The sequence below is a fragment of the Macrotis lagotis genome, chromosome X (assembly GCF_037893015.1).
Source record: "Macrotis lagotis isolate mMagLag1 chromosome X, bilby.v1.9.chrom.fasta, whole genome shotgun sequence".
Lineage (NCBI taxonomy): Eukaryota > Metazoa > Chordata > Mammalia > Peramelemorphia > Peramelidae > Macrotis > Macrotis lagotis.
Window position 1 is genome coordinate 62,015,577 of NC_133666.1, and position 10,709 is coordinate 62,026,285.

Sequence of the window (10,709 nt, forward strand, 5' to 3'; positions counted from 1 at the left end):
TGATTATAGAAATGTAAATTAAAACAACTCTGAAGTACCACCTTACAGTATTAGATTGGCTAACAGATCAGAAAAGGAAAATACTCAATATTGGACAGGATATGGGAAAGATGGGACATTACTGATGGAATTGTAAACTGATTCAATCTTCCTGGAGAACAATTTAGAACTATGCCCAAAGGGCAATAAAATTGTGCATACTCTTTGATTCAACAATACTACTACTACATCTGTATCCCGAAGAGATTATAAAAAAGGGAAAGACCCACATGTACAAAACATTTATAGCAGTGTTTTTTGTAGTGGAAAAGAATGGAAAATGAGGGGATACCCATCATTTGAGGAATGCATGAACAATTTATGGTACATTAATGTTATGAAATATTATTGTTCTGTAAAAAATCATGAACAGCCAGGCTTCAGAAAATCATGGAAAGACTTACATGAGCTAATGATGAGTGAAGCGAACAGAACCAGGAGAACATTGTACACATTAACAGCAAGACTGCATGCTGATTAACAATGATAGACTTATTCTCAGCAGTACAATGATCAAAGGCAATTCTAAAGGACTTGTGTTGGAAAAATACCATCCACATCCAGAGAAAGAATTATGGTCTGAATGCAGACCAAAGCATACTATTTTCAATTTTTTAAACTGGTTTTCTGTTTTTTTCTTTCTCATGGTTTTTTCCCTTTCATTCCGATTCTTCTTTCACATGTCTTTTATAAATGAATGAAAGATAAACTTGATAGAATGAAAGAAAATTGTAGATTTTATTCATGAATCCTACAGGATACAGCAATGCTCTCTCTCTTGTTTATTTATAAATTGTTCTCCTTACCATAAATCTGATACACAATACATCCCATGCTCTTCTAATTTTTTTATCTCCTTTTATATCTAGGTCATGACACCATTTTGACTTTGTCTAGGTAAATAGTTTGTTATTGATCTATGTTCCATATCTGTTAGATTGCTTTCCAGCTTTCCCAACAACTTTTGTCAAATGATGAATTCTTATCTGCAAAATTTAAATCTTTGCATTTCTCAAATACAAGATTTCTATAATCATGTATTACTGTATATTATATGCATACTCTGTTTCACTGATCTACCTTTTCATTTCTTTGACAGGACCAGATAGTTTTGATAATTCCTGCCTTATTATATAGTTTAAGAGCTGGTACTGGTACCTCATTCCTTTACATTTTTATTTCATTGATTTCTTTTGAACTTTTTTTCTTCCAAATCAATTTTACCATTATTTTTTCTAACTCAGTAAAATAACATTTTTTGGTAATTTAATTCAGATGGCATGGAATACATACATAAGTTAGATAGAATTGTCATTTTTATTATATTAGGCTTTGCTTATCCATGAACAACTAATACTTCTCCAATTATTTAAATCTGACTTTATTTGTATGAAGAATGTTTTATGATTAAGTTCATGCTGTTCCTGGGTCTATTTTTGACAGGTATAATCTCAGGTGTGTTATACTGTCTACAGTTATGTTAAATGGGTCATGCAGGGTTTTGCTAGTGATATGTTAAAATATGGATAATTTATGTGGGATTATTTTAATATTCTACTACTTTGCTAAAATTATTATTTCAACTAACTTTTTAGATTAATCTTTAGGATTTTCCAAATATAACATTCTGTCATCTGCAAAAAAAAAATAGTTTAGTACCTCATTTCCCATTCTGATACCTTCAATTTATTTTTCTTTTCAATTGCTATTTATAGCATTTCTAAAATAATTCTGAATAATATTGGTGGTACAGAGTATACTTTCCCTGTTTATTTCTTTTCATTAAATCTATTTTGATTTTTAAACCATTCTGCTAGCCATTTCTATTTTTGGGTGAATTTATCCCAATCACATTCAAAGTAATAATTATTAGTTGTGTTATTATCTCCATACTATTCTTCCTCCTTGCCCTATTTACCTTATCTTTACTCATGCATCTAATTTACTTCTAACCCTAACCTTCTGAACTCATATTCCTTAATCTATTCAGCTGTTTAAGAGTTCCTCTCTTATCTCTTCTCTTCCCCTGTGAAATTCCCTCCCTTATCCTATGTCTTTGCCTTTCTAATTTTTTTTATCAATTGAGAAGACTTTTATGCTCTTCTAGATGTATATGTCATTGTCTTTTTAATGAAGTTAGGATGTGAATAAGTAGTAATAGCCCTCTAACCCCATCTACTACAGCTGTAATAGTTTTTCCATTCATGCCTCATTTGTAGAATTACTCCATTTTACCTCTCCCTACTCTATTTCATTTGTTACAATCATTCCTTCAACTTAATCTCTAGCTTTGTTTTTAAATTAATATTTGATCTTTAAAGCTATCCAAATAATGATAAGAATTTTAAGAATACAGATATTTTCCCATATAAGAAGTTCACCCTATTGAGATGCTTAGAACAGGTCTATAATATTTACCTTAATGTTTCTTCTTGATTTTATATCAGATTCTCCATTGAGTTTTTTTGTTATGAATATCCGAGAGTCTTTTTATTCATTAAATAGCTATTTTTTAAAATTAAGGATGACACTCAGCTGAGCTAGGTAAATTCTTGGTCCAAAGTAGCTCCTTTGTTCGACAAAACATAGCATTTCAAATCCTTGAGTCTTTTAATGTAAGAGATTCAAGCCCTCTTGCTCCTTATGGTTCCTCTCCAAGCTGTGAACTTCAACTCTCCTTTCTGCCCTGTGCTCACTTCTTCTTGTCCACAGCTAGAGCCTGGATTGCATCTGGTTAGCACATCAGTGCTGGAATTTGGCAACTGTGGAGGGTCTTTTAATCTTTCCCCTTTCAGCTGTGCAACCCCGACAAGGTCACTGAAATAAAAGATTCTACTGACCAGGCTGCAACCTCTCCCCAGGACTTGTTTGATGATTCAGCAGAAACATACTTGGAGGTGTGTGTACTTCAATGATGCCAGACCTTAGCTCCTGGAGATCAAGTTTTCCTAAGGTCTTCCTAAGTTGTCTTAAAAGGAGAAATGCTTTTTAAATTACTTTTGCTGCTAAAATTTCCTTTAAGGCATTATTTATATTACTTTTGTGGAGGAATTTTGGAGAGTCTGGTGTTTCCCATCTTACTCTACCAGTTTCTCAGAATCCTCTCCAATAGTTCTGGGATGGCAAAGAACTACATATTGAAGGAATTGTACATCAATTGGGGAACAGATGCACAAGTTGTCCATAAAATTGTTTTTTTAATTTATTTTTATTAAAGATATTGTTTGAGTTCTACATTTTTCCCCCAATCTTGCTTCCCTCCCCCTCCCACCCACAGAAAGCACTCTGTCAGTCTTTACTTTGTTTCCATGTTGTACCTTGTTCCAAACTGGGTGTGATGAGAGAGAAATCATATCCCTAAAGAGAAGAGAAGTCTAAGAGGTAACAAGATCAGACAACAAACTATCTGTTTTTTCTAAATTAAAGGGAATAGTCCTTGTAGTTTGTTCAAACTCCACAGCTCTTTATTTGGATACAGATGGTACTCTCCTTTGCAGACAGCCCAAAATTGTTCCCAATTCTTGCGCTGATGGAATGAGCAAGTCCTTCAAGGTTGAACATCACTCCCATGTTGCTGTTAGGGTGTACAGTGTACTTCTGGTTCTGCTCATCTCACTCAGCATTAGTTCATGCAAATCCCTCCAGGTTTCCATGAAATCCCGTCCCTCCTGGTTTCTAATAGAACAATAGTGTTCCATGACATAAATATACCACAGTTTGCTAAGGCATTCCCCAATTGAAGGGCATTTACTGGATTCCCAATTCTTTGCCACCACAAACAGGGCTGCTATAAATATTTTTGTACAAGTAATGTTTTTACCTTTTTTCCTCATCTCTTCAGGGTATAGACCCAATAGTGGTATTGCTGGGTAAAAGGGTATGCACATTTTTGTTGCCCTTTGGGCATAGTTCCAAATTGCTCTCCAGAAGGGTTGGATGAGATCCCAGCTCCACCAACAGTGTAATAGTGCCCCAGATTTTGCCACATCCATTCCAACAATGATCATTATCCTTCCTGGTCATACTGGCCAATCTGAGAGGTGTGAGGTGGTACCTCAGAGAAGCGTTAATTTGCATTTCTCTAATAATTAATGATTTAGAACATTTTTTTCATATGGCTACCCACATCCATTTCAACAATGATCATTATCCTTCCTGGTCATACTGGCCAATCTGAGAGGTGTGAGGTGGTACCTCAGAGAAGCTTTAATTTGCATTTCTCTAATAATTAATGATTTAGAACATATGTTCATATGGCTATGGATTACTTTGATCTCCTCATCTGTAAATTGCCTTTGCATATCCTTTGACCATTTGTCAATTGGGGAATGGCTTTTTGTTTTAAAAATATGACTCAGTTCTCTGTATATTTTAGAAATGAGTCCTTTGTCAGAATCATTAGTTGTAAAGATTGTTTCCCAGTTTACTACATTTCTTTTGATCTTGGTTACATTGGTTTTATCTGTGCAAAGGCTTTTTAATTTAATGTAATTGAAATCATCTAATTGGTTTTTGGTGATATTCTCCAACTCTTCCTTAGTCATAAACTGATCCCCTTTCCATAGATCTGACAGGTAGACTAGTCCTTGATCTACTAATTCGCTTATAGTATTGTTTTTTATGTCTATGTCCTGTAACCATTTGGATCTTATCATGGTAAAGGGTGTGAGGTGTTGGTGTAATCTAAGTTTCTTCCATACTAACTGCCAATTTTCCCAGCAATTTTTATCAAAGAGGGAGTTTTTATCCCAATAGACAGACTCTTTGGGTTTATCAAACAGCAGATTACTATAATCATCTCCTGCTTTTACACCTAATCTATTCCACTGGTCCACCACTCTATTTCTTAGCCAATACCAAACAGTTTTCATGACTGATGCTTTATAATATAATTTTAGATCAGGTAGGGCTAAGTCACCTTCTTTTGCACATTTTTTCATTAAGCTTCTGGCAATTCTTGACTTTTTATTTCTCCATATGAATTTACTTACAATTTTTTCTAACTCGTTAAAGTAATTTTTTGGAATTTTGATTGGTAGGGCACTAAACAGATAGTTTAGTTTTGGGAGAATTGTCATTTTTATTATATTAGCTCTACCTATCCATGAGCAGTTGATATTTGCCCAGTTATTTAAATCTAACTTAATTTGTGTGAGAAGTGTTTTATAATTGTTTTCAAAAAGATTCTGAGTCTGTCTTGGCAAATAGACTCCCAAATATTTTATATTGTCTGAGGTTACTTTGAGTGGGATTTCTCTTTCTAGCTCTTCCTGCTGTTTCTTGCTAGACATATATAGAAAAGTTGAGGATTTATGGGGGTTTATTTTATAACCTGAAACTTTGCTAAAATTTCTAATTGTTTCCAGTATTTTTTTAGATGATTTCTTGGGATTTTCTAGGTAAAGTATCATGTCATCTGCAAAGAGTGAGAGTTTTGTCTCTTCCTTCCCAATTTTAATTCCTTTAATTTCTTTTTCTTCTCTAATTGCTGATGCTAACAATTCTATACAATATTGAATAGTAGTGGTGATAATAGGCACCCTTGTTTCACCCCTGATCTTATTGGGAATGCCTCTAGCCTCTCCCCATTGAGTATAATGCTTGTTGATGGTTTCAGATAGATACTGCTAATTATTTTAAGGAACAGTCCATTTATTCCTACACTCTCTAGTGTTTTTAATAGGAATGGATGCTGTATTTTGTCAAAAGCTTTTTCAGCATCTATTGATATAATCATGTGATTTCTGATAGGATTGTTGTTGATATAATTAAGTATACTAACAGTTTTCCTAATATTGAACCAACCCTGCATTCCTGGAATAAATCCTACTTGATCATAATGTATTATCCTAGTGATGACTTGTAATCATTTTGCTAAGATTTTATTTAGGATTTTTGCATCTATATTCATCAGGGAGATAGGTCTATAATTTTCTTTCTCTGTTTTAACTCTTCCTGGTTTAGGTAACAGTACCATATTGGTTTCATAGAAAGAGTTAGGAAGAATTCCATCTTTCCCTATTTTTCCAAAGAGTTTATATAGGATTGGAACCAATTGTTCCTTAAATGTTTGGTAGAATTCACTTGTGAATCCATCAGGCCCTGGAGATTTTTTTTAGGGAGTTCAGTAATGGCTTGTTGAATTTCTTTTTCTGAGATAGGGATGTTTAGGTATTTAATCTCTTCTTCATTTAAGCTGGGCAACTTATATTTTTGCAAATATTCATCCATTTCACTTAGATTATCATATTTATTGGCATAGAGCTAGGCAAAATAATTTTTGAATTATTACTTTAATTTCCTCCTCATTGGTGGTGAGTTCACCTTTTTCATTTATGATACTAGCTACTTGGTTTTCTTCTTTATTTTTTTTAATCAAATTGATCAGAGGTTTATCAATTTTATTGTTTTTTTCATAATACCGACTTTTGTTTTTATTTATTAATTCAATAGTTTTTTTGCTTTCAATTTTATTAATTTCTCCTTTAATTTTTAGAATTTCTAACTTGGTACTTAATTGGGGATTTTTGATTTGTTCTTTCTCCAATTTTTTTAGTTGCTTGTTTAGTTCATTGATTTCATCTTTCTCCAATTTATTCATATAAGTATTTAGAGCTATAATATATCCCCTGAGAGTTGGTCTGAATGCATCCCATAGATTTTGGTATGTGGTTTCATTATTATCATTATCTATGATAAAATGGTTAATTCTTTCTATAATTTGTTTTTTGGTCCACTCATTTTTTAAAATGAGGTTATTCAGTTTTCAATTTGGTCTGGGTCTATATCTCCTTGGCCCAGTATTGCATATGACTTTTATTGCATTGTGATGGGAGAAAGATGTATTCACTATTTCTGCCTTTCTGCAGTTGATCATTAAGTGTTTATGTCCTAGTACATGGTCAATTTTTGTATAAGTTCCATGTACTGCAGAGAAAAAAGTATATTCCTTTCTATCCCCATTCAGTTTCCTCCATAAATCTACCATATCTAATTTTTCTAACAATCTATTTACCTCCCTACTTTCTTTCTTGTTTGTTTAATGATTCGATTTATCTAGATCTGATAGTGGGAGGTTGAGGTCTCCCACTAGTAGAGTTTTGCTATCTATGTCTTCCTGTAATTCTTTCAGCTTCTCCTCTAAGAATTTGGATGCTGTCCCACTGGGTGCATATATATTCAATACTGAAATGACTTTATTGTCTATGGTACCTTTTAGGAGGATATAGATTCCATCCTTATCTCTTTTAACACTATCTGTTTTTGCAGCTGCTTTGTCTGAGATAAGGATTGCTACCCCTGCTTTTTTTACTTCAGCTGAAGCAAAATATATTTTTGCTCCAACCTTTTACCTTTACTCTATATGTATCTCTCTGCTTCAAATGAGTTTCTTGTAAGCAGCATATTGTAGGATTCTGGTTTTTAATCCACTCTGCTATTTGCTTACATTTTAAGGGAGAGTTCATCTCATTCACATTTAAGGTTATGATTACTAATTCTTTATTGCCCTCCATGCTATCTTCCCTCTGTTTGTATTTTCCCCCCTTCCCCCCCCTTTTATCCATATTCCCCTGTCTTTTGTTTCTGAAAACCACCCCCTTCAGTGTGTTTGCCCTCCTATATCACACTCTCCCCTTTCTTTCCCCTTTCCCTTTTTCCCTTTTCCCTTCCATTCCTTTTCTTATTTCCCCCACTCCCCTTCCCTTTCTCCGTCCCCCCTCCCCTTTTCCCCTTTTAATAATTGAAAGCTTAGATGTTTTATAAGTTAACTGAGTATGTGTAGGTTGACTTTAAGCCAAGTTTGATGAGAAGAAGATTCAGGTGTTTCTCCTCTGCTCCCTTCTTCCCCACTATTACCAGAGGGTTTTTGTACCTCTTAGTGTAATGTGATTTACCCCATTCAATCCCCTCCCTCCTCCCCTCTCTTTCCTGTCCCCCTTTTTAGGATGGCAGTGTTTTTTTTTAGATCATTCTATCTAAGTCATAGAAAATTCTGAGTGTCTGACCCTTCTAGTTCTGTATATTCTATCAAATAGAGTCAAAATTCCTGAGAGTTATTAGAGTCTTTCTCCCAAATGGGGTTAAAGCCAATTACATCCCATTAGATAGTAGTCTCATGGATAGGTCATGAATGTCCATCATTTCTGGCAAGCTGTATTCTCTCTGTTAGAGTTACATTTATTGCATTTTTTTTCCTTTTACTACCCCCCCCTTTTATTTACCTTTTCATGTGTCTCTTGAACCTCCCCTTTGATGTCCAAATTTTCTGTTTAGCTCTGGTCTTTTCATCAGAAATTTTTGGAATTCTTCCATTTTCTTAAATGTCCATCTTTTTCCCTGGAAGTGTAGGCTCAGCTTTGCAGGAAAGTATATTCTTGGCTGCATTCCAAGCTCCCGTGCTCTTCAAAATATCTCGTTCCAGGCCCTTCAATCCCTTACAGTTGATGCAGCCAGGTCCTGCGTGATCCTTATTGTGCCTTCTTGATATTTAAATTGCTTCTTTCTGGCTGCTTGCAGGATTTTCTCTTTTATCTGATAGTTCTGCAGTTTGGTGCAACATTCCTTGGTGTTTTTATTTTAGGATCTTTTTCTGGTAGGGATCGATGTACTCTTTTAATAACTACTTTGCCCTTTGTTGATGAGGTATTTTACATTTGCTTCTATTTTTTCTATTTTTTGATTTTCTTTAACTGACTCTTGCCATCACATGGAGTCATTAGTTTCTGTAGACTCCATTATTTTTGGAGGGGAGGAGTTTTCTTCATTAACCTTTTGCACTTCCTTTTCCAATTGGTCAATTCTACTTTTGAAAGAGCTTTCCATTTGACCAATTGAGGTTTTGAGAGAATTAATTTCTTTTTGCATTTGCTCATTTGAGGATCAGAGAGAATTATTCTCATTTTGTAATTGTCCAATTGATGATCTGAGAGATTTATTCTCATTTTGTGTTTGTCCAATTGTACTTTCTAAGGTTTTATTTTCTTGTTGCAAGGTACCAATTTTCTCTCCCAAATTTTTAAGCTCCTTCCTTATTTCTTCAAGGAAGTCTTTCTGTGCTGGAGACCAGATTGTATTCTCCTCAGAGGTTCCAGGTCTCTCTGAGTTGGGGTGTTTCCCTTCCAGGAATTTTTCTATGGATCCACCTTTCAGCTGACCCTTCTTCATTATGCTAAGACCTTGAGTTGGGAGGGGGGCTGGTTCACCTGTGCTTGGGATCACTAAAGGCTTTACTGAGTGCAGTTTCTCTGGCTGGCCAGTAGAAGGTGCTGGCTGCCCTCTCTGGAGTGTCTGTGACCTGGGTTGAGAGGCCTTCTCCCTTTGCCCGAAGGGAGGAGTAGTTGGTATTGAATTCTTTTGCCTTCAATCAATGGTGCTCTTTACCCTGGCCTGAGGTCATTCCTCAGCTGGGCTGGTTCTTTGGCTCACACACCTGGGCCTGAGGCAGAAGTAGTTGGCAATTGTTTGTTTTGGAGGAGGCATCAGTGCAATGGAAGCGTGGGCTCAGAGTTTCTCAGACCGAAGGAGCCCAGTGATGGTGTCCGCAGCTCTCTTGCACCAGACCTCTCCCCGCAGCCCCTTCCCCAAGCTCCAGGGGGACAGCACCAACACCAGCACCTCTGCTTCTCCGTGGACCCAAGCCCCTTTTGTCCAGCCCCACCACTGATCCAGCAGGTCCTGCTCTCTGGCCCTCAGACTCCCCGGTTCCAATTCAGCTGTTACTCTGGCTGATACCGGTCTGATACTCAACTGCCCCAATTCTACAAAAGCTGCAGTGGGAGACAAATCCTGAGGTAGATGCTCTTTCTCCTGGCTTTTCTCTCTGGGTTCCATGAGTCGGACTTCCTCTAAGAGGTTTGTTTCATGTGATAGATGGGGAAGGGATCAGGAGACTCTAGAACTGTGCCTGTCTTCTCTCCGCCATCTTGGCTGGAAGTTCCTTTTTTTGTTGCCCATATAATTGTAATGGAATACTATTGTACTATAAGAAATGATGAGCAGGATACTCGAAGAAAAACTTGGCAAGACTTACATGAATAAAATGAAGCTAGGAGAACTAGGATTTTGTAGTAGGCAGTAACAGTAATATTGTATGATGATCAACTGAGTGATGTAACTATTCTCAGCAATACAAGTAAGGAAGGTATAATGTTCTAGGATGGTCTAGTCTAGAATTTAAGAACATGAATGAATTAATTTTAAAGACTAACTCTTGACTCCAAAGTATTTGCAGACAAAAAAGATTTATTCTACTAAGGTAACAAAGGGAGTAAATAGTAAAGAAAATATAGCTCACCCCTCTATCCCGGGGCTGTGGGGGGGGGGGGTCCCTGCTCTATGGGGGGCCCAGACTGCGACCATGGTATGAATATGGTTAAATCTCCAGAGTCTTGTTCGAGGGACAGAGGACAGACCTCGGTGGTCTCCCTCCACTCCTTTACCTTCCATGAGCTGAGGGCTCTGGGAGCAGCTGCAGGGAGGCTCTTGCTGGGCAGCTCCATGGGCCTGCTTCCGTTTCCTGGGGTCTGGGCTGTGCTGAGTGCCATGGCTGGGTTGAGGGGGGCCAGACTGGCCTAGGCTTCATGCTGGCTCTGGCAGAGGTCTGCCTGCTGATCTTCCAAGTGGTGCTTGGTGCTCCCTGGGGTGGCACATCAGGAAACTGCTACTGCTGT

The 10,709-nt window shown here is 36.6% G+C and overlaps 1 long non-coding RNA gene across 2 annotated transcripts in view; it reads right to left on the reverse strand.

Moving 5' to 3' along the window:
* LOC141497565 (uncharacterized) overlaps nucleotides 1–10,709 on the reverse strand; it is a 317,802-nt gene that overhangs the window by 192,851 nt on the left and 114,242 nt on the right. The gene's annotated exons all lie outside the window — the stretch shown is intronic.